This window comes from Pinus tabuliformis, chromosome 1_2, assembly GCF_031772625.1.
Source record: "Pinus tabuliformis cultivar Carrire ecotype Pingquan chromosome 1_2, CPIR1, whole genome shotgun sequence".
In the NCBI taxonomy this organism is placed as follows: Eukaryota; Viridiplantae; Streptophyta; class Pinopsida; order Pinales; family Pinaceae; genus Pinus; species Pinus tabuliformis.
The window spans coordinates 103457143-103481330 of NC_142298.1; positions in this window are offsets into that span (position 1 = coordinate 103457143).

Consider the following 24188-nt stretch of genomic DNA (forward strand, 5'->3'; position numbering starts at 1 on the left):
TAAGAGGAAAAATTAGAGATGGGGAGGGGGGTGAAAAGTAATCCATACAAAAATTCCCATCATTTGATGAAGTAGACAAAAAAAAAAAATTTATGTCAGGGAGGGGAAAGGAAGGGACTGATAACATACATGGGGCCACAAATATCAATCTCGTAGTTGGGTCCTCGCGAGAGGTAGACACATTCCCATTAGCAAAGAGGTTTGACCCCACAGCCTTGAAGAGGGGGGTCTATGATAATCTTCTCCTCGAGGGGATTTCCTAGAGAAGGAGAGGGCTAGAGTAGGGTCTTTGGAACCCAACACTTCTTTCAACATGCTAGAGGGAAATCCAATCTAATGTGACCATAATAATGACAATGACTACATATCAAGGGGATACCTTCACAGTTCATGGCTCGCTTGTAGAACTGATTGCCATAGATAATAGTGATAATGTATGCTAAACCATTAGCCATATTCATTCCTACCTGAATTGTAGCCATACCCATATATCCAAAACTTTTGTAGGATTCATCAGCTTGATAGAAGACCATTCCCAATTTATTTGATGACCACCTTGGATCAAAATATCAGTGGAAGGCCGATGAGCCAAACCCAATAAGAAGGAAATCAAGTTTTTTTGTGCAAGCATCAGACTACAAAAACCGGCATTTTAAGAATAAACCATGTGAACCGTAGAACCAATGAGCCTTGAGAAGGATATGAACATCTACCCCAGATTTTGTCACCCAAGTCATCCAACCTTTAGCCAAAATATGGAATTTTTGGGTGTAACTCAGTGGTAGCAAGATATATTTGTCGGTCCACGAACGTAGAGTTTCCATGTTTATCCCATGTGGGCTTCACTGGGTGAGAAATACCATACCACATGCATTCATATTGGGGGATATATGTTGAGGAAAAAATGACACAGTATATTGAGCATATAATATCGAGTAAATGGGTTTTATATTGGTAGGTATAAAGAATGGAACTCAAAGTTAATGAAAAATCTAAAGGGATATAAAACATGTTAATGGCAAAATAGATACCTACAATATCTAGTGAAAGTAGGGGTTTTTTTAATTGGGAAGGAGTATTGGGTTTGTATTGGTATGGCATTAAATAGTGTGATGTTTAGATTTATTTTCCAATATATAGGAAAATTAAAGGTATTGTTTAGTATGCCACGAACACACGTGATATGTCATAGGTTCATTGAGTGAAGCCCCCATGGTTCATCCTTCATATAGAAAACTATCTTTTACTATGACTTCCTATCCCAAAACAAAGTTTGTTTCATTTATCTTCTTCTTACCACATTTCTTATTTTCTTAATCGTCTCATTTTCTAACATCTTCAGAGTTAGAAAACTATCTATGAAACTACTAGATTGAGCCAACCTTGATGAACCATGAAGGGATTGTGAGAATATGATAGGTTAGATATCCTTAGAAAATGGTGTGGATACCTATAGAGGAGAGACAAAAGGGTCTAGACTTTTCCCATAAGAAATGACACGTGCAACTTTTTGAGTCATGATCAAAATTGTTGCTTCTGACACTCCCGAAATCAGAGCTATCAGACCAATCTCATGACTGGAGCATTTTTGTGGACATGCTCGACTGAAGCATGAGCGAGAATCCACCACTAGGGAAAATTTTAGTGGCAAAATTTCGCAAATGGGTTATTTTTTTAAAATTTTCTAACAAAATTATTCGCCAATTTTACATATATATGAAGATTATATTACATCATCTCTAAAGAGGATCATTACATATATATTTGAAGATTCTAACATCATCACTAAAGAGGATCATTATTTCAAACAAAAAATTAGAGAAGCATTAGAGATCATCAAGCAACCTAGCAATTTAAACATAGATAGTGATACTGATGTAAGTACTAGCTAGATCTTGTTAATCTCACATATCCAATGATTGTTTACTTCTTTTCCTTTCTTCCATCTCTCTCCTTTGTTTTTCTTTATAAAAAATTTGGTTATCTTATTCTTTTATTTTATATTTTTAATCTTATTCTTATTTTTATGTTTATTATTTTATTTTTTTCTACTTTTATTGTATTTTTATTTGTTGTAATCCTATTATTATTTATTTCTTTATCTTATTTATTCTCATTTTTACCTCTTCGTATTTTTATTTCCCTCTGATTTCCCTTTCGTTTGATAATTTCCTTTGTTATTATTCTCATTTATTCCTCTTTGCTCTTATACCTCTCTCGTTGGGGCTCTTTCCTCTCTTATTCCTTTTGGATTTTCTCTCTCTTATCATTTTCCATTTTCCTTATCCTATTCTAATTTCTTCTTTTAGTATGCCTTCCTTCTCCTATTTTATTTTTATTTCCTTTTATTATTATATTTTTTATATTTCATTTTATTTTATTTCTTGTATTTCATTTTATATTTTATTTTATTTTATTTCTACTCCTATTTTATTTTTATTTCATTTTATTATTATTAATTTTTTATATTTATTTTATTTTATTTCTTGTATTTCATTTTATATTTTATTTTATTTTATTTCTTGTATTTCATTTTATATTTTATTTTATTATATTAGTGTTATTTTATTCTTAACCTTATTTTTGTTTTTTATTCTTATTTTATTTTATTGTATTTATTTTTATTATTGTATTGTTATTATTTTATTAATTGTTTTCCTTCTTTTATTTATTTCCTTCTATTTATTTCTTCTTCCTTTTTCCTTTATTCATTCATTCTTTCTTCGTATTCTTTCTTTTGATTTTATTTATTTCCTTCTTTTTATTCTTCAAAATTTTCTCCTTAGATATTTATTATTTATTATTTGTTTTGTGGGCCTCTCCTTGATTTTTTATTTATATTTCTTTAGTTATTTTTCCCTTGTGTCTTTATTTATATCCTGACGATGAGTCCTGTTTGTGACTTGAAATGTAGATATAAAATAATGACTACTGTAATCATTCTTCCAAATTCTCACCTACATATATATAAATAAATGGATGCTATTCACAAAAAAATTATAGATTTTAATAGTAAATTACATTTTTTTTAATTCATCTACATTTTATAAGTGTGAAATTTTAAAACCAGAATAGTCATCTAAAATACTATATATATAGGAAAAATATGAAATCCGTACCCTGTACACTGTCCACTGTTTTTGGCATGACAACAACTAGCGGAATAAGGCTTGACTTGGAGAATACCCGTGCTTGCTGGAATTCCAATATAAGGACTTTGGGTTGTGCCTAGATAGGGATGGCATCCGATGGGTTTTGCGACTATTTGACAAGGTAGGCCTCGTTGACCCATCCATTGTGGACCAGCATCCTACAAATTTGCGCATACAAACAAGACAAAAAAACGCTAGCTATGTAGCCACCGAAATACTCTATAATTATTATTAATATATGTTTATTTATGCATTCTATGTACCAACTAATGAAAACACTAAATTTAAAGTTATTTTTATTTAAGATTGAAATATATGATTAGAGTAAATTGTTTTCATCTTTATTTAAATAATCATTTAAAAATTAATTAAAATTTTATTAAAAAAAATAAATTAAGTATTTTTAAAAGAAAATCTCAATATGCATTGAAAAATAAACTCTAGGATATGCATTTGGCTTTTGGATCTAGGACCGTGGAATGGAGAAATAAGAAAAAAATGACTATTTTTTTCTCATTAATGAAGCTAAGTACAATTGTTCATACATTTCTACCTGTGAAGTATTTTGGATCAAGCAAGTTTTTGAAGATGTGGGAGAAGTTTAGAAAACACCAACGATTAATAAATTTAACAATCAAAGCACAATCAATAATCCAATAATCATATGTACCATGCAAGATCAAAACATATTGAGACATATTGTCATATTTTTCGGGAAATATGCAGTACAAGGAAATTCATTTAGTATATTGTAATACCAATGAAAATGTAGCTCACATCTTTACAAAGAATCTTAGAAAGGAAAAATTTTAAGTATGTAGGAATCACTTCGGTGTGGTATAAAACACATTTCTCCATTAAGGGGGAGAGTTGGAAGAATGGGGAAATCTAGAAGATTCTCCTAAATATAGAGTTTGGTTGAATTGTTTTCCTAACTGGTCTTAGATATATTTTCAGTTCTTATATTATATGAAACAATTCAATAGATTGTAATCCTATGTATGTAAGTAATTTTGGACTGTTGAATGCAAGAAAGTGAGTGTTGTGGTGCAATCTCCTCAATAAGCAATTGTCTCACTAGAGAGTTGCATCCCTTCGTCAATTTCATCTTTCATTTTTTTGAGTGGATTAGATTTCTCTATGTTAATTAATTTGTAAAACATTATATTTGATTACAATTTATTAAAATATTTTTAAGGTGCACGGAGGAATTTCCTTATGTTATAGGGTAGAAAAAGAAAGTTTTATGATTGTTGGGTAGAAGATGAAATATTTAGAATTACTTGTAATTTATGAGACTGTCTAAATTGTGACAATTAATAGGTTGGGTTGACTGAATGAGAAGTTTATAATTTCTTTCCTTTTCCTTAAATTTAAGATTATTTTGTAGATGAAAAATATGTATTTTTTTTATGATATATGTCAAATTATGTTTAGATATTTTTGGTAAGAATTTGATTTTCTTGGGATATGTTGAACCATATTTGTTTTTGTTGAATTTTTATTATTACAACTATGCATGCATTTATTAATTTTGGTCATCCATGAGAGACCTTATTATTGGTATTATGGTGATTTGATATCCTAAGGGATGGAATTATGATGTGCCATTTAGTCGCTACCCATCCTAGGGCTAAGAGTGTTATCACATTTGCCACATAGTGCCACTCAGGTTTGATGATGGACAAGTATGGGTAGTTCATGCATAGGGAATGACATTACCACCATTGTGTGTATTCATTTTAGGGTGATTAAAATCTCGGGAAAGATATAGATATATATATATATATATATATATATATATATATATATATATATATATATATATATATATATATATATGTAGGGGAATTAGGTATAGTTAGTTTTAGACTTGTGTCAGTGACATTACCAATGACACTTTAATTCCATGAATTTCATGGTGATGAGACATTGTGAACTAGTGTGTAACTCTTTAATATAAAAGAGAATCAACAAAGACACTTAGGGAGTTTAATTTCCAAGAAGATCCACAATTTTAGTGACTTCATCCCTAAATGTGGTGGTGGGCCTTTTTGTACAAATGATTTATATTATTCTTGTAAGGAACAAGTTCATAATCATGAGGATTAATCACAATTTGGATGAAGTAGGAAGTCTTAGATCTCTGACTTTCCATTAACACTTGGGGATCTATCCAATGGTGAGAGATTGGATTTTCTTTCATATTCAATAATTTGCAATGTATTGGATTTGAGGTCCAAATTTCCATGAAGAGTTAAGGTTTAATTAACATATTTATATCTATGGCCCATAACCTCCTGTGGCACTTGGGATAGGTGGAAAAAGGGATGTACCCATTTTACCATTAACAACTAACATTCACCCCATGAAAAACACATTGAGAAACTAGGTGCAATGACAAGGGTTTCTCATCAATGTGTAAAAGAAAGTGGTTGAGGAGTTAAGGAATGTAGATCCCTAATAATCCATTAGGTAATAGGCACATGCCATGGGGAACCGTTAAGGGGTATAAGAAGGCCTAAGGCCATTGAATAGTAGCTAATGGTTTTTTGTAAGGCCTTTGACATTTCATGTTTAACCTATATGCATTATGTTATTGAAGTTTTTTTACCTACGTAAGATGGATGGGATCATCCATGTTGATAGTGTCCATGAAAAATGTTACGTTATTAAAAAGGGAGCTTCATACGACTAGAAAAAGTACAACATATGACCATCATTACTTATAAAATCAAACGAGTTGGTTGAAATCAACAATGTTTGGACTCAGTAATAACATGTAGAAAATTAATCGGGTTTAGTGAAAAAAATATGTCAGATTAATAAAGAATTTAATATAAAGAAAAGTAAGGTGGCAATGAGATTATCACTCCCTTGGCCCTCATATTGTCATTGAGAATTCGTAAAACACGATGAATTTTTTCCTTTTTTTAAGGATAACACTGGGGAATGGAAGTTTTTTGTATTTCTTTTGAGTATCATAAGAAGGGTTTAATAGGCGTTGTGGAATTACTATGATGATGGTTATTTTTTTGTTTTGGTCTAATAGAATTGGGTTTGTGCACAATTATTTAGATTCAACCTAGGTATTCAAAGCTATGAAAAAATTCAAGAAGTTATTAACATTTTCTGAACTTCTCAAGCTTATACCATCTAGATCCAATATTCAAATTGAGCAAAATTTACATTGATTGGAAGGCTCTTCTTGTGTAGAATATAATTAAAGATTCAATTCTAAATTCCACTTCTAATTTATTAAGAAAATTTAAATAACTTGGACATAGTCTCGGTTAGGAGGATTAACATAACCCTTACGGTTTTGAAGTACATTCCATTAGTGAAAAACTATAGGTTAGAAATTTAGCAACAAAGTTTAATGGATGAGAAATCAAGAGACACCTCTATAGAGAGACTATGAGGAGGTTGAGGGTAAAAATTCATAGTTGCACAAAATAAAATCAACTAATTAGAGCTCACAAAGAGCACAACCAGCTCATAAACACAACTATGCTTTAAATTTTGATAAATATATAAAAGTAACTGCATAAATAACATAACTCAAATAATTTTATTAGATGTAGAGATGGCTCAAATAATTTTAAGAGTAATTGCTAGGACATGAGGTAACTCCTCAAATGAATTGTGTTTATTAATTAAGATTTCTCATGGTTATATACATGAGGGAGTGATTCTTGGGCTTCACCTCCCGATGGCTCTTTATTTTCCATTATTTATTATTTACATTATTTACAAGTGTTCACTCAATACCAATGATTAGGTTTCAATATTCCCCCCCCTTAATATGAAGGGATGTTGGTGAGTCTAAGAATCGTTCTAAGCCTTTCAAGATTTTCTCTTCCAAGCGCTTTGGTGAAGATGTCTGCAATCTGCTCATTAGTGGAACAATGGTGTAGATGGATTGTCTTGGCCTCAACATGATGTCGAATCAGATGGTATTTTGTATTGATGTTCTTCGTTCGATCATGGAACCTTGGGTTCTTGGCCAAGTTTATTAAAAAGGTGTTTTAAATCATGAGTGGACTTGAATGTACTCGTTTTACCTGCAAATCTTCTAGAATTTTCCTGAGCCACAAAATTTCCTTTGTTGCCTGAGCCCTGCCACATATTTTGCCTCTATTGGGGAATCTGCTAGAACTGATTGTTTGCGTGATCTCTAGGAGACATCTCTTGATCTAAGATTCATAGCATAAATTGAAGTAGATACCTTAGTTTCTTTGTCTCCATCGAAGTCTGAATCAGAGTATCAAATCAAGTTGAAGTCGCCCGCCTATGTATAATTGAGTCCAAATTATTGGGTTCCCTTCAAGTAGTTTAGAACTCTTTTTGTAGCAGACCAATGTCCCTCACAAGGCTTTTGCATAAACCTAGAGAGGATTCCAACAACAAACAAAATGTCTGGTCTAGTAGTAGTCAGGTAGTTGAGACTTCCTACAAGTTGTCTATACTTTGTTACATCCTCAAATTGTTTTCCTTCAATGGATGTGAGCTTTAATTTTTGTTCCATTGGAGTAGTCAGAGGATTGCACTCAGCCATGTCAAACCTATTCAACATATCTCCAATGTACGTCTTTTGATAGAGGAATATAGACTTCAGATATTGAGTTACTTCAATATCAAGATAGTAGTGAACATAGCCCAAGTTAGTCATTTCAAAACCTTTCCTAAATTATTTATTTATTGATGCAATGTAGCTCTGATTGTTCCCTATCATAAAATGATCATCTACATATACCACAAGATAGACAATTATTTTTCCAACTTTCTTGGAAAACAAAGTTGCATCATCAAGATCATAATGTTTGAAGTTGAGTTTTAGAAGATGCTCAATTAAATTTTCATACCAGGCTCGCGGTGCTTGCTTGAGGCCATATAAGGATTTCACAAGTTTGCATACTTTATGTTCATATCCCTTCACAACAAATCCTTTGGTTGTGGCATAAAAACATTCTCTTACAGATCTCCATTCAAGAAAGTAGTTTTTACATCCATTTGATGGAATTTCCATCCATTTTGATCTACTAGGGTAAAGAGTGTCTGGATGGTAGTCTGTTTTGCTGTGGGGGAAAAAGTTTCCCCATAATCGACCCCTTTCTTATGTGGAAAACATTTTACCACAAGCCTAGATGTGTGCTTGTCAAGTGAGCCATCATATTTATACTTGTTCTTTTAGAACCACTTGCAGCCAATTGGTTTGGTTCCTAATGGAGGATCAACCAGCTTCCAAGTGTCGTTCTTTATCAAAGAATCATACTCCTTTTTGCATCACTTCTTTCCATTCATCATGAAAAGTGACTTATTTTAAGGAAGTTGGTTCATAATTTGTACATAAATTTAGTTCACAATGTTGGGTCCCTATAATACTAGTGGTTACCCCATTACTATTGTAGTTATACCCCCTATTAATATTGTTGTGCCCCTATTGCCCCCATATTGTTATTACTGTGCCCCATAGAATCCCTCTATTGTTATTTTTGTGGCTTTATATTATTATTGTTAGGTCGACTGGATTATATTGTGACTCCTTAGACTCCTATATATAGAAAGGAGGTTTTGTCATTTGTATCATCCAAGAATTGTTCATTTATGTAATGTAAAGGAGGTTGCCCCCTCGAAGAGGCTGAATTCTAAGGCGTTGATCTATCTTTTCTTGAGCTGGTTTCATAACATTTGGTATCAGAGCTTTGGATTCTAGGGTTTCGCTGCTCCAAACAGATCATCGTGGCATTTTCACTATAACTTTTTTTCTGTGACGTTTTAGAAGTCGCAAAAAAAACCCATTTGAGAAGAAATCGCGCTGAACCTTGGGTCCGAATTGCAGAGCTTTTCGCGCGATATTTGCGGAGATATGATCTGAAGAATTTGGTCTTTTTGCAGACTCCTGAATTACATTCAAAACAGGTGACCTAGGGAAAATCGTCATAACTTTCTCTCTGAGGATCGGATTGAAGTTTCGTAAGAAGGTACAGAAAGAGGACGGATTTTAGTTTTGTGTGGGTGGTTTTGAGATCCAAAGGTCGAAACAGTGACTCGTGGCATGTCGTACAAGTTCGCTCTACGGAACTAGTCTATAATCAAGTCACTGTGGGAGATTTCGCATAACCCTTCGTTCGAGAATCCAATTTGGGTCAGACTTGTGGCATTGGAAAGAGGGAACAGAGGGCTACTACAGGTCACAAATTCAGAACTAGATAATCAGAAAGTACAGAGATACATCAGAGGCAATATCGAGCTCCTACAAAGTGAAAAAAGGTGTGTAGATTTTCTTTAATTTTTGCTTAAGCTTGGTTTGAAAATTTATTTTGAAGGAATTCAAAGGGCATATTAGAGAATTATTATCGGTAACTGATGCCCCGAGGAAAGAAAATGCAAACACCTAGTAAGGAACCTAAAAGCTCTAGCATGATTCATGAAGAAGAAGAAGAAATGCTATATGATATATCAAAATTACAAGAACAAGTGCAACAAGTGTCACTTGCACAAAAAGCAACAGAATATAAGATGGATGGTTTAAGGAAAGATGTAGAAGCTAAGATGGATGGTTTAAAGAAAGGCATAGAAGCTAAGATGGATGGCGTAGAAGCTAAGGTGAATGGCATGGATGCTAAAATTGATGGCATGGATGATAAGATGGAAGAATTGAAGGTAAATATGAATAAGTTGCTACAAGAAATGGTCACTAAAGGTGAAAGGGTACTAAAGGAAACTCATGATGAGAACAAAAGAAATGTTAATCATGATTCCATAGACTCTAATGTTGGATCGAAGACTCACCATATTCCAAAAATCGATATGAGGAAGTTTGATGGCAGGGATCCCGCCACATGGATATTACAGATGGAGCAATTCTTCGATCTCAATAATGTGAAAAACACACAAAAGGTACGTATGGCAACTTTATATTTGGAACCAAATCAGTTTGTATGGTATCGATGGCTTTGCTCTCGTAAACAATTTATCACTTTGGCAATTTTTACGGAAGAGTTGATAGCACATTATGAGGATACAAAAAGCAACACTTTTTTTAGCCAATTGATAAGTCTCAAACAAAAGGGTTCAATAATGGAGCACATTGAGGAGTTCCAAAAATTGAACATAAGGGTAAAAGATATTCCAGAGGAGCATAGGATTGATGTGTTCATAGGGTCTTTAAAGGATAATATCCAACATGATGTTCGCCTTTGGGAACCTGATTCATTAGAGAAGGCATTCAGGTTAGCAAGAAAAATGGAAAGCAAAATTATGGCAACCAGGAAGCATACCACTCACAACTATAATGACGGAAGTGTTGTTGCCGCTAGTCTTCCAAAACCTATAAGGTTGAAACCACAAAAATTGGAAGAAAAAAGAGCAAAAGGGCTTTGTTACAGTTGTGATAGAAAATACACTAAAGGTCATAAGTGTGCTGAGAAGAAATTATTCTACATAGATTGTGAAGAGGAAGAGGAAAAGGAGCAAGAAAGGCCAAAAGAAGAGGATATACTCCAGGAACAAAGCCTAGATAAAGAAGAAATGAATCCGACCATATCTTGTAATGCATTGGCAGGAATTACCACTCCTCAAACCATCAAGATAGAAGGACAAATCAAGAAGAAAAAGGTAATAGTGTTGATTGATTCAGGAAGTACCCACAATTTTATTCATTGTAAGGTAGCAAGAGAATTGAATTGCTTCCTATATCTAGCACCGGAGTGTCAAGTGATGGTTGCAAATGGAGGAACAATAAATTTCTCGGGAAAGTTCCATAATATCAAGCTATCCATGGGAGAATATGTATTGACTAGCCCAATGCTTTCCATTCCAATGGGAGGTGTTGATGTTGTACTAGGAGTCCAATGGCTACAATCCTTGGGTACAATAGCTTTTAATTTTCAAGAACTTTTCATGAAATTTTCTGTGGAAGGAAAGGAAGTTGAATTAAGGGGTGTTGCAGGGAAACCGGGAAAGATAATCAGCTCTAACGGTATGACAAAGCTTCTAAAAAAGGAACAAAGAGGTGTAATTGCACAATTATGTTCGCTAGATGTGTCCACAGTGGAAGAATCTATTTCTCCAGATCTCCAAAAAGTCTTGGACAATCATTCCAAGGTATTTGAGACTCCCAAATGTCTCCCACCTATTCGTGATCATGATCATGCTATTCATCTGATTCCAGGAAGTGTTCCTCCAAACATCAGGCCGTACAGATATCCCTATGCCCAAAAGAGTGAAATTGAACGTATGGTTGCATAAATGCCAGAGGCTGGTATAATTCAACCAAGTCAAAGTTCTTTCTCTGCTCCAGTCGTACTGGTGCACAAGAAGGATGGATCATGGCGCATGTGTCCAGATTATAGGGAGCTCAACAAGCTCACTATTAAAGATAAGTTTCCCATTCCCGTCATTGATGAATTACTGGATGAATTGCATGGATCAATTTACTTCACCAAGTTGGATCTTCGTTCGGGATATCATCAAATCAGAATGAAGATTGAAGACATTCCAAAAACAACATTTAGAACTCATGAGGGTCATTATGAATTTTTGGTCATGCCTTTTGGCCTTACCAATGCACCTTCAACATTTCAAGTTTTGATGAATTCAAGTTTCAAACCATTCCTTAGAAAATTTGTGTTAGTATTTTTTGATGATATACTAATCTACAACAAGTCTTGGAAGGATCATGTTGAACATGTTGACATGGTGTTACAACTATTGGAGGAGAAACAGTTATATGCAAAAAGATCCAAATGTTTCTTTGGAGTACAAGAGGTGGAATATCTGGGTCATATTGTATCTCATGAAGGAGTTAAGGTAGAACCTAGCAAAATTAAAGCCATTAAGGAATGGAAAATTCCCACATCCATAAAGCATCTGCGAGGATTTCTCGGGTTGACAGGGTATTATCGCAAGTTTGTTAAGAATTATGGGAGAATAGCAACATCTCTAACAACATTATTGAAGAAAGATGCATTTTCATGGACCCTAAGCAACAAAGGCATTCGAACATCTTAAAGAGGCAATGTGCCAAGCACCGGTCTTAGCTACACCGGACTTCACAAAAACCTTTATTGTGGAATGTGATGCTTCAGGAAATGGAATTGGTTCTGTTTTAATGCAAGATGAAAGACCCATTGCTTTTGAAAGTCGTCCAATCAAGGGAAAGTTTTTACACAAAGCTATTTATGAGAAGGAAATGTTGGCAATACTCCATGCACTTAAGAAATGGTGACCCTACCTAATGGGAAGACACTTCAAGGTAAAAACGGATCATCATAGCCTTAAATACTTTTTAGAACAAAGATTATCCTCTGAAGAGCAACAAAATTGGGTCACAAAGATGTTGGGTTATGACTTTGAAATCATCTACAAAAAAGGGAAGCAAAATGTGGTGGCAGATGCACTCTCAAGAAAGGATGAGGATGTGGAAGCATTGTTGTGCGCCATTTCTATTATCCAACCAGATTGGATAAACGAAGCAAGGGAGGAATGGAAGAATGACGAACAAGTGTGGGCACTTATTCGAAAGTTACAACAAGATTCCAGTATGTCTGATACATTTAGCTGGCAAAATGATTCGTTATGGTACAAAGATCGCTTATACCTCTGTAAGAATTCCCAGCTAAAACAAAAGATTCTTATGGAATTGCACACTTCTCCCCTAGGAGGGCACTCAGGATTTTTAAAAACTTACCACAGGGTTAAGAAGGAATTTTTTTGGGATGGCCTTAAATCAGATATTCAAAAGTTTGTGGCGGAATGTTTGGTTTGCCAACAAAATAAAGTTGAAACAATTAAGACACCAGGTCTATTACAACCTTTATCCATTCCAAGCCAACGTTGGGAGGAGGTTTCAATGGATTTTATCACAGGTTTACCAAAGTCTGAGGGAGAGTGTCATCATGGTGGTAGTTGACAGACTTACCAAGTATGCACACTTTTGTGCATTATCACATCCATTTATAGCTAGTACAGTTTCTACTGCATTTATGGAAACAATTCAAAAGCTACGTGGAAACCCAAAGATTATTGTAAGTGACAGAGATCCCATTTTCACTGGAAATTTTTGGACAGAATTATTTTCTTGTCTTGGTACTCAGTTAGCTCATAGCTCATCTTATCATCCTCAATCTGATGGGCAAACTGAGATAGTAAACAAATGTTTGGAAGGATATCTTCGTTTCTTTGTATCTGATAAACAGACACAATGGGTCAAATGGTTGCCTTTGGCTGAATGGTGGTATAACACTTCCTTCCATACAGCAACAAAAATGACCCCATTTATGGCACTTTATGGGTATCAACCACCATCCATGACATCATATTTAAGAGAAAATTCTAAGGTTCAGGCAGTGGAACATCACATCGAACATCAACAACAAGTCCTCCAACTCTTAAAGGATAACCTCGTGTTGGCACATAATAGAATGAAACAACAGGCAGATCAACATCGCAGTGAAAGAAGTTTTGATGTAGGTGATTGGGTATTCCTACGGCTACAACCATATAAGCAAATGTCCCTCAAGCAAGCTAAGAAGGATAATAAATTATCACCAAAGTATTATGGTCCGTACAAGGTGTTGCAAAAGATTGGTACTATGGCATACAAATTGGAGCTTCCTGCAGCTTCTCGATTGCACCCAGTTTTCCATCTTTCATGTTTAAAGAAGGTTATAGGCGACAAGCTCCCAGTTCAAACAATATTGCCAGAACTTGACGAGGAAGGAAAAATTATATTGGAACCGGAAGCAGTCACAGAAACAAGAACTCGACAGCTACGAATCGATCAATTTCAGAGTATCTTATCAAGTGGAAGAACTTATCCGCTGAAGATTCCACATGGGAGGATGAGAATTTTATGTAGAAGTATCCAGAACTACTCAAGCGTTGAGGACAACACTTTTTTGAAGGAAAGGGGCATGTTGGGTCCCTATAATACTAGTGATTACCCCATTACTATTGTAGTTATACCCCCTATTAATATTGTTGTGCCCCTATTGCCCCCATATTGTTATTACTGTGCCCCATAGAATCCCTCTATTGTTATTTTTGTGGCTTTATATTATTATTGTTAGGTCAACTGGATTATATTATGACTCCTTAGACTCCTATATATAGAAAGGAGGTTTTGTCATTTGTATCATCCAAGAATTGTTCATTTATGTAATGTAAAGGAGGTTTCCCCCTCGAAGAGGCTGAATTCTAAGGCGTTGATCTATCTTTTCTATCTTTTCTTGAGCTCGTTTCATAACACACAATCATAAGAAACATCCATATCAATAGGTGAATCAGAATCATCTACATCACCTCCATTTTGCTTGGTTGAATTTATTGTTCTTGTCTTTCCAACCTCATCACGATGAACACTTTCAACTGTCTTTGTCAGCCACTTTAGGGGACCTTTCTGAGATGTTTCAAGCTGCTCAGTTGATTGAGTTAGGACTGAATCAAGATTGAGACTCCAAATTCTATCAATCAGATCACTCAAAGTATCATCAGTGGTTGGAGTTTCATGTCAGGGGGAGAGTGCTTCAGAAGAAGATTCCACGGATTGATCCATTATAGGAATTCTCCCTTCAAGATGTGGAATCTAATTATCAAATTCTTGAAATGATTTTTCATGCCTAAATCTATCCAACAGATCAAGTTACCGCTCAACAACATTGACAGCTTTGGAAGATTCAGGAAAGGTTGTATCTCTAGATACAACAAATATTTTATTAACTTCATCATAGAGACGGTATGTTTTGGAGGTATTTGAATACCCTAAGAAGATACACTTATGACTCCTTACACCAAGTTTGTTTCTATGTACCTTCGGTATTAAGGCATAACAGGTGGAACCAAAGACCCTGAGATGCTTTACCAAAGGAATGTGGCCATACCACGTTTCATAAGGAGTATTGTTTCTAATAGCATTAGATGGACATGTCTTCTTTACATATAGAGCACATAGAAGTGCATCAGCCCAAAACATCAATTTTACATTCTCAAAAAACATCATGGAATGTACCATATTTAGGATTGTCCTATTCATTCTTTCAGCTAATCCATTTTGTTGGGGATTATAAGGCACAATTATTTGATGTTTGATCCCATGTTGGAGAAGATAGTTTTCAAATTCTTTTGAAGTGTATTCTTTTCCATTATCAATGCGAATAGAACCAATTTGAGATTGTGCATCATTTTCAATCCATGTATGAAAGTTATTGAATGTTTGAAAAGCATTAGATTTGTTCTTCAATAAATAAACCCAACACATTCTAGTGTTATCATCAATAAATGTCATTATATATTTATTTCCATTTGCAGAAGGAACATGCATTGGACCATATAGATTTGAATGAATGAGTTCAATTTTTCTATGTGCTTTGGAATGTGAATCACGAAAAGACTTTTTTCTATGGTTTCCTAGAATACAAGCATCACATTGCCTAAGTTTCCTAGGAATTGTAGGAAAACTAGTAACACCATTTTTCTTCAACAAGCGAGAGTTGTCATAGTTCAAGTGTCCAAATTTGGCATGCCATTATAGACTTCATGGAAATGCACCTTCATCATAATGATAACTGTATAAGAAAATTTGTGCACGAGAAGAGATACCTTCTAGGTTGAGAAGTCTTTCATATTCTATCCTCGTCATGACAAGTGAGTGATCTGATGCTTTTCTCACCTCAAACTTGCCATCAAACATATGAATGGAGTGTCCTTGCTGGCGGATGTGGACCAAGGACAACAAGTTTCTCCTCAGCTATGGGAGATATAAAAAATCATGCAGAAGAAAGTCTGGAAGACCAGGAAATTTGAGCTTGATTGTGCTAAGCCCTGATGGCTTGAGTTTTAATTTGTCTACAAAGTATACCGCTCCATCAACATTGTTAGTAAATTCTTCAAAAAAATATTTTCTAAAAGTTTGTGGCACGTTGCTCCTGAATCAAGCAACCAATAATTTTTCCAAGAACCAATTAAAGCATTAATCCACATGGGCTTCACTCAATCAACCTCTCACATATCACGTGCATCCATGGCATATGAAACAATACCCCTAATTTGACTATATATTGGAAAATACCTCTACAAATCAAATTATTTTACCCCCTACTAATATGAACCCAATACACCTTCCCAATTTAAAGAACCCCTACTTTCACTAGATATTATAGGTATCCATTTTTTCAATAACAACTTTTATACCCCTTTATATTTTTTCATTAACTTTGAGCTCCATTTTTTATAGCTAACAATATAAAAACCCCTTACCCCTGTATATCCCCCAATATATTAGGTCATTTTTTCCTCAATATATATCCCCCAATATGAACCCACATGGTATGGTATTTCTCTCCCAGTGAAGTCCCTATAGATTAAAAAAGTCTTCATTTCCTACAATATTACAATGTGCCACAACATAGTGAGCAGATTCAGGTGCTTTACCTTTCTCTTTGTCATTGGTTTTACCTTTGGGCTGATTTCTTTCCTGCTCAATTATGTCCCAAGGTAACTTATATGTGGATGCATCATGTGATCCATCTCTATTTCAAGGTATGCAATGAAGATCGGAATTTTCTCCTTGAGAGTGTCTTCCCCTCTTCATTCTTCCTCTTCCTCTTCGACCACCTCTTCCTCTGTGTTATGAATAAATATATAGGAAATAATGTAAAATAATGTAAATGATAATAATCATAAATAATGATTAGTTAATTAGTAGTTAGGTTGAAGAGTCATGTCTAAATGAGACATGAATCTCCATGAAGAGACACCTGCTTGGTATATATGCAAGCCTATCACTCTCATTGTATCATCATTCTTCAAACATTAAATATATAATATTTGTATCCTCATGGATATCTTTATATTCAAAGTATTCTAGGGTAATTAATCTATAGAAGAAACTTTGTTCGCTTCATTTGGTATCAGAGCAGTCGATCCTCTGGCTACTTCACCGCTGCACAAAGCCACACTCTTTGATCCAGGCCCTTGGCCATCGACTCTTCGTCAACATTATTGTTGTTGCAGTTCAAGCGTTTTGCTACAATTGGAGTTTCTCCGTCTCGCCATCTGGCTTTTGGCCACATAGAAAGAGTACAAAAAAATTCATTTAAAAAATATATTTATATATATTTAAAAAAAAAAGAGAGAGCTATATATAAAGTTAGAAGAGAAAAAAAAATTAAAAACAAAAATTAAAGTATAAAAAAAAATAAATCGAAAATCATATAAAAAATAAAATCAAAATATATGTAAGGTTCAAAGCCCAATAAGTGAAAGTTAAAAGATATTATATAAAAACAAAACAAACTTACCTATGGCTGCCCCGAGCTGCAACCCGACCTGCCGCCATTATACTGCCACTGTCATCAAGGCGCCGACAACCTGACCCTCCACGGTTGTTGCTCCTGTAGAGAATTTTGTTCTACATCCTAGTTTGATTCATGTTCACGCTATTACACATTGTTTTACACCTTGCTGCAATCACATAAGGTCGTGCGTGGTTCTGCAAGCCACATCGCACAGCCGCAACGACCACAACATTTTCACTCCACATCGACGTCCCAGCCAACGCCACCAGCCCACAATTGGTTGTTCAACCACCAATTGACAGTCGCACAGTAGAAGTGGCCACCATGACATTTTCCATCACAAGTCTCATCATCTTTCTTTGTCCAACAACCACACATCCACAATCTGAGTGTTGTATTTACAATTGACGTTATTGTAATATATAGCCACCATCGCACAGAGAGATTCCCTAGTCCACCCTCTCTCCACGTTGCTGCCAACAAACCACTGCCATAGTTTCTTTCCTGCAATGCTTCTGTCGGTTTTCACCACGACACTCACTAGCTACCGCTCTTGCAACAACAACCACGTCCCACTTTCAACACAATCCAAAAAGCATTCTTCTTCTCCGTCCCCACAATGAAGCCAAAGTCGTAATCTGCAACCGCTAGTACCCTGACCATTGACCATTGATTGAGTCGGTGATTGCCACCCAAACGCATAGCCACAACTGCCGCCTATAGCTGTCATAGCACCAAGCCAAGTAGCCACTGAAATCTCCTTACTGCCAGCCTTCTCCACTATAATAATCTAGCTTTCTCCACCATCGTACAATCGGCTTTCTTCATTTCCGCATCCATAGAATCACAAAGACCGACCGTTGGTGTTGGTTAAACGGTCGACAATTATTACCACTGTGAGATTGGAACATGACCATTCACTATATTCACGTCTTATAAACTATTTCATGAAGGAAAAATTATCAAAAATGGGTACGTATAAAGATATTAAATCAAGGTTTTAACATCAAGATTATTTTTAGGTGTACTTTATAAAGTAAAAAAAAGAAGAAGAATAAGGGGGGACTACTTTTAAGTTGAAATTAATTCAAAATCAAAAGGGGTTATCTTTAAACCCTAAACCTCTCTAAACCTCATTTTGAAAAAGCACAAAATGGAGCCTAATTCGAAAATAAAAGAAGGAAGTTTCTCCTATAAAGGTATTCCAATTGTAAATTTTAATTTTTTTACATTAAAAGGGTGTATCCAAAGGAAAGATATTAACATCACTATTAATCCAAAAATTGAGGATAATTGCATTAATATTAAGCTGGCTAATCAACTATTAATTCTAGAGCCAAATATAGTTGAACAAGAAAGTTTTTTTGGTGGGAAAGAATACAAAATTTATGTTTTACAAGTGACGATTGATCATTATGAGTACATATCTCAATTTTGTGCCATAACTATGCTTGACAAAGAGGTTGACATAATTTTGGGTCGACCTTCGTTCAAGGAATTAGGTACATTCATTTTAATCAGAGAAAACAAATTCTTGATGTTCCCTTACAAGAAGAAGATGGTCAAATTCCAGGACATGACAACAAAATCAAAACTGATAATGCCTTTAGTGAAGGATCTTAAGGATGTTTCGAAACTAATGTTTCAAGAGAATCCAAAAATAGTATCAAAGATGTAGAAAGAGCTTGAAGAAGTCATATCCAACAAAAATAAGGAAAATTCATGTTTGAAGGAACATAATCAGAAGTTACTTACACAAGTAAGAAAATGTAAAGCTAAGAAACACCATTTAGAACAACAAAAGGAAATTTCTGAAAGGAAATTCAATGAATGTTTATCAGGAAAAGATGAGGAAACCTTTTGTTTAAAGAACCTTAATAAAAATTTATTAGAACAAATCATAGATCTAAAAGATGAAAAACTCAAAAGTCAAAACATTGAAAAGAAGGTTGATGAATCAGAAATCAAAGAAATTTTACATTCGAGAAATAATAATCAAAGTCTACTCACTCAAATTAAGAAACTTAAGGATGATAAGGAAGCATTAGAAGACAAGTTAGAACATTTCACTCAAGAAGAAGTGTCGAAATCTCCAGTCATAACAATCCAAGTTGAAAATAAGGGAATGAATACCAATCTAGTGAATATGACAACTCAAGAAGACAAGTCAGTTGAAGAAATGACACACTTAAATGATGCAGTTTAGATGATTAATATCCCAAGTGAAGGTTCTGCAACCAACTCAACAACATCGTCCCTTGAAGTAAATCAAAAAAATTCAAACACTTCATAAGGGAATGTCAAACCAAAATAGTTCTCTATCGACATCCAAATCATGAGAGTAGGAAACTCAACCATGCTACATATCAGGACCATTGAGAACATAAAAAAAAATGATGTTATAGAGAATAATGATGTAACCTCAATCTAGTCCTATGATAACAAGTCGTTACAAAATTCCAGTGACCATAATATTAAACTGAAGATTAATCTAGGATGGTGTGATCCCTTCTCAGTTCGACATTCTTTTTTGTCGCTTAGAAGATCATATCAACATGTATCGACAAATATGACAATTCCAAGACAGAAAGATATTCGAAGCTGAAAAAGAGATCAATCCTTTTTCATTAACAAGCTTTGAGGACAAAGATTTTTGAGGAGGAAGGCAATGTTATGAACAAATATATAGGAAATAATGTAAATGATAATAATCATAGATAATGATTAGTTAATTAGTAATTAGGTTGAAGAGTCATGTCTAAATGACACATGACTCTCCATGAAGAGACACCTGCTTGGTATATAATCAAGCCTCTCACTCTCATTGTATCATCATTCTTCACACGTTTAATATATAATATTTTTATCCTCAAGGATACATTTATATTCCAAGTACTCTAGAGTAATTAATATATAGAAGGAACTTTGTTCGCTTCACTCTGGAAGAATATTGAGCATGATTCTTCTCTCTATGTGCAATATAAAAAACTTCTTCAGAAGACTGAGGAGATTTATTCTTCCCAAAAGCTTTCTGTCTCTCAGCAAATTTATTTACAAGGGATTCAAAGGTAATTTCTTTGAGGTTTCCATTTGCTTGCGATGACTCAAGAAAAATTGAATAAGTGGGATAAAGTTCCTTGACAAAATCTATCAGAGAAATGTCTAGTTCAACATTAGTGACTTTGATATCATGCATAATATATTTTACTTCTGATGCAAGAGCAAGAGGATCATCATTTTGTAATTCAAGGCTAAACAATTCAATCATCAATTGGATAACTTCAAGCACAAGTGTGAGTCATAGAGTTCCTTCAATTTTTGTAAGGCTTCAAAAGAATTTGAAAATGATGAAATGTGGTGACTCACCTCTTCATTTATAGATGCTGCAACCAAGGCATAGGCATTACTGTTCCTGTTTTCCCAAATGGCAAATTGTTTGTTTGAGGTAGGCTTTGTAGGTTCATTATCTCCTTCTCCTACATAAACTCCTTTCCAGAGCTCATTGAAAATGGGAGTGTTTTCTTATCTTCTGACACCACACAGGATAGTTATCCTTCCCGGTGAGGACCACTCCCACAATAGATTTCAATGAATGCATTTTAAATTCTGTGTATTGTAAAAAAAAATACTTATGCTGCCAATGTATAAAATTTTCACTCCTAGTTGTAAACAAAGGACAATTCTTGTGTAAAATTGTAAAAAAAATGAGCACTGATATATAGGATAGAGGTAAATGACACTAGAGAGGGTACCAACAAAACAACCTAATGACTTTCACCCCCAATAAAACCTGCAACTGGATTGCCTACAATTTAGACCCATATTGCGCCTCATGGCCCATCTCGGAATAAAAGGTCAACCCTTTGAAGAGTTGGTCGTGGAAGGCCTTCCTCAGTGGGTTGATCCTGATGGGTTGGTCTTGATTGAAAGTCCAATGCTTCCCACTCGGTATGCTCCTGCCTGAAAGGCCTTGTTGGGCAGTATTCATGCAACTTGCGTTCTAAGCTAGTGAAAAAACAAAGAGGATCCACTTATCATGGAGAACCATCAAGCAATATATGGATAGAGGCAGTGTGGAGCTATATGTTAAAACAATGTGGTAAGGCCAGCATATTACACAACGTTTGGATAGAGGCTAGCATATTACACAACGTTACCAACGTATTACATAGCATTTGGAAATTAGCACAGAAAGAAGGAGGAGTCGATGTTGTGTAGCGGAGGCCCTGCGTATCGGTTTTGGGGCTTAAAGCCTATAAGTTAGGGTAATATTATTGTAAATCTCCAAAATGCATAGAGCGCAAAATGAAATAGGTCGAGTCAAAGGGTTGTCCGCCCAGAAATAATATAGAATAATAGGAAGTAAGTTGGCCTGCCCATGGTCCATGGACCATGGGAATCTATAAATAGAGCGAGGATATAAGGGTAGAAAGTAGTTCTTGTTTTAGGTTGATCAGGAATGTATGGATTTGTGAAGGTATAGTGGATCTGAGTCTGTAAGTCCGAGTCAGGTTGGATAGTAGTGGAATAGGCTCTGCAGCTGTGTGCGCAGAGGCCTGGTAGAGTCCGCAACTATGTGCGTGGACACCTTCAGCTGAGTGTGCAGGGTGGGAAGTGGATTGTACTGAACAAAGATATCAATAAAGCTAAATTGGTTCTGAAATATTGTGTTGATTCTGAAATATTTTTGATTTGGTTAAATTCTGGTTTATATATCTGTTTCAATCTCTGCGCTTATGCTTATGGTCTGAGTTTATGCAAATTTATAACATTTTTGCGTGCGCGCACTGGTTATCTCTAGTAAATTTGTGCTTAAAGATTGTAAGAAGTAGATCTGATCTATAAAAAACTCATCAATAATAAGTTTTAAGAAAGTGCCTTGTTCCATATCTACACGGATGCAGAGTGGCATGAGACCATAGATCAGTTCGTGAACCTTCCAGAACACATCTAGACATCCCAATGGTGCGGAAACCTGGTTCCAGCAACCTCCCCTACTACCTTGGGTGAGACTTCAGTCTGCGCTCCACGCGTTGTTGCCGAAAGGGCCAGTATCTGCAGGATTTGTTTGGCTAAAAACTCTTCTGAACTTGGGTTAGGGCCCAATAAGCCAACAAATGGTTCTGTTGCCGGGACTGGGATCTTCCTAAGGTATGTCTGATGTTCGAATTCTAAAGCCCTACAAAGAAAGAGATTGAAGATTGGTTGGATCAGAAGTGGTATGAGGTCGTAGTAGGCCCTAGCATACCCGCGTATAGACCAGGGGTTAAAAATGACAAGAGCAATCAAGCTACCGGTATTCAACGGAGCAGGGAGCGAAGATCCAGAACAATTTTGGTTCGTAGTAAGGGTAGTGTGGGAAGCGCACGGAGTTACAAACGATAAAATCAAAAAGGCTACTCTGGTTAAGGCATTGCAGGACCGCGCGTTGACGTGGTATATAAAGTACTCGATCGATCACCCGAATGCGGGAATAGCGGAGATCCAGGAGGCATTGAAAAAAGAGTTTAGCCAGCTGAAATAAGAGACCCAGTCGGTCATCGGGTTTAAGGAGATAGTAATGATTCTAATAGAAACCCCTTGGGACTTGGATTAGAGGCTAAAAAGTATGATTCGAGAGGATAACATGACACTGATGGATGCACAACACTACGCGTGGTTTGTGGCATGTTTAATGCCACATCTGAGGATGACGCTGTCACAGCAAAAGATCTCAACCCAGGCTAAAGCATTGGAGACAGCGATGAGGTTGCATGAAAGTCTGATACGGGATCCGGGGTTGGGAGTTCAACAAATCCACGTGCAAGTACAAAACTTGTGTTTAGAAATGTAGAATTTAAAACAAGTAAAGGCACCTCATCCAGAAGCACGGGAAGAAGTGTGGTGCGTGAAATGAAAAGGCTAGGGTCATGATAAGGATCATTGTCCAATATTCGCGAATTATTTGGCAGGGGGGGGGGGACAATGCCATTGCGACCAGAGGCACAGGTAGGGCCAAGCGCGACGCCCTCGCTCTGGTGCGCAATCTGTTAGGTGGGAGGAAAGCACACCACAGACAACTGTCACCTACTGCAAAAGTTTACCCAGACCCCCCAGCAGCTATTTTGCAATTTTTGCAGATTAGTGGGCCACGATGAATGGGACTGTCAGAGTTATGAATTATTGATGGATCGAACACTTGCCTACAGGATGCAGACTAAGGTGTGAGGTCAGGATCTAGCCACAGTGATGGCGTGCGGTGGGTTCCATGGGCGAAGATGAGGATGGGGAATGGGGTCAGGAAGGGGCTGCAGACAGCTAATCTGCTATAACTGTGGCGGACCAGGGCACTACACATGGGATTATACCAACCTGACCAGAATATCATGCCCTTATTTCCAGCAGTTTGATCATGAAATGATAGATTGCCCCACATGGATAGCACACATATGTGAGAAGACGGTAGCGCAACCTACGACGACGCAGAATGTCCAAATGATGAGGGCCAAACCATGCGAGGAATACCCCAAAGTGAACATGGTGCTCAGAAGTGGCACAGCCACACAGGATCATAAGAGGACATTAACCGAGGATGATGTCGGGGTTCACAAAGATATAGATCTGGAAGTTAGGAAGAGCTTTGTGGAGGTCTCTACCCCAGGTAGTGAGGATCAACCCGAGTCGGAAAAGGGTCCCTCGATGCCAACTATCTTTTCAGAGACATGTATAAAATTTCTTTGCGATAGCAGGGTGGTTA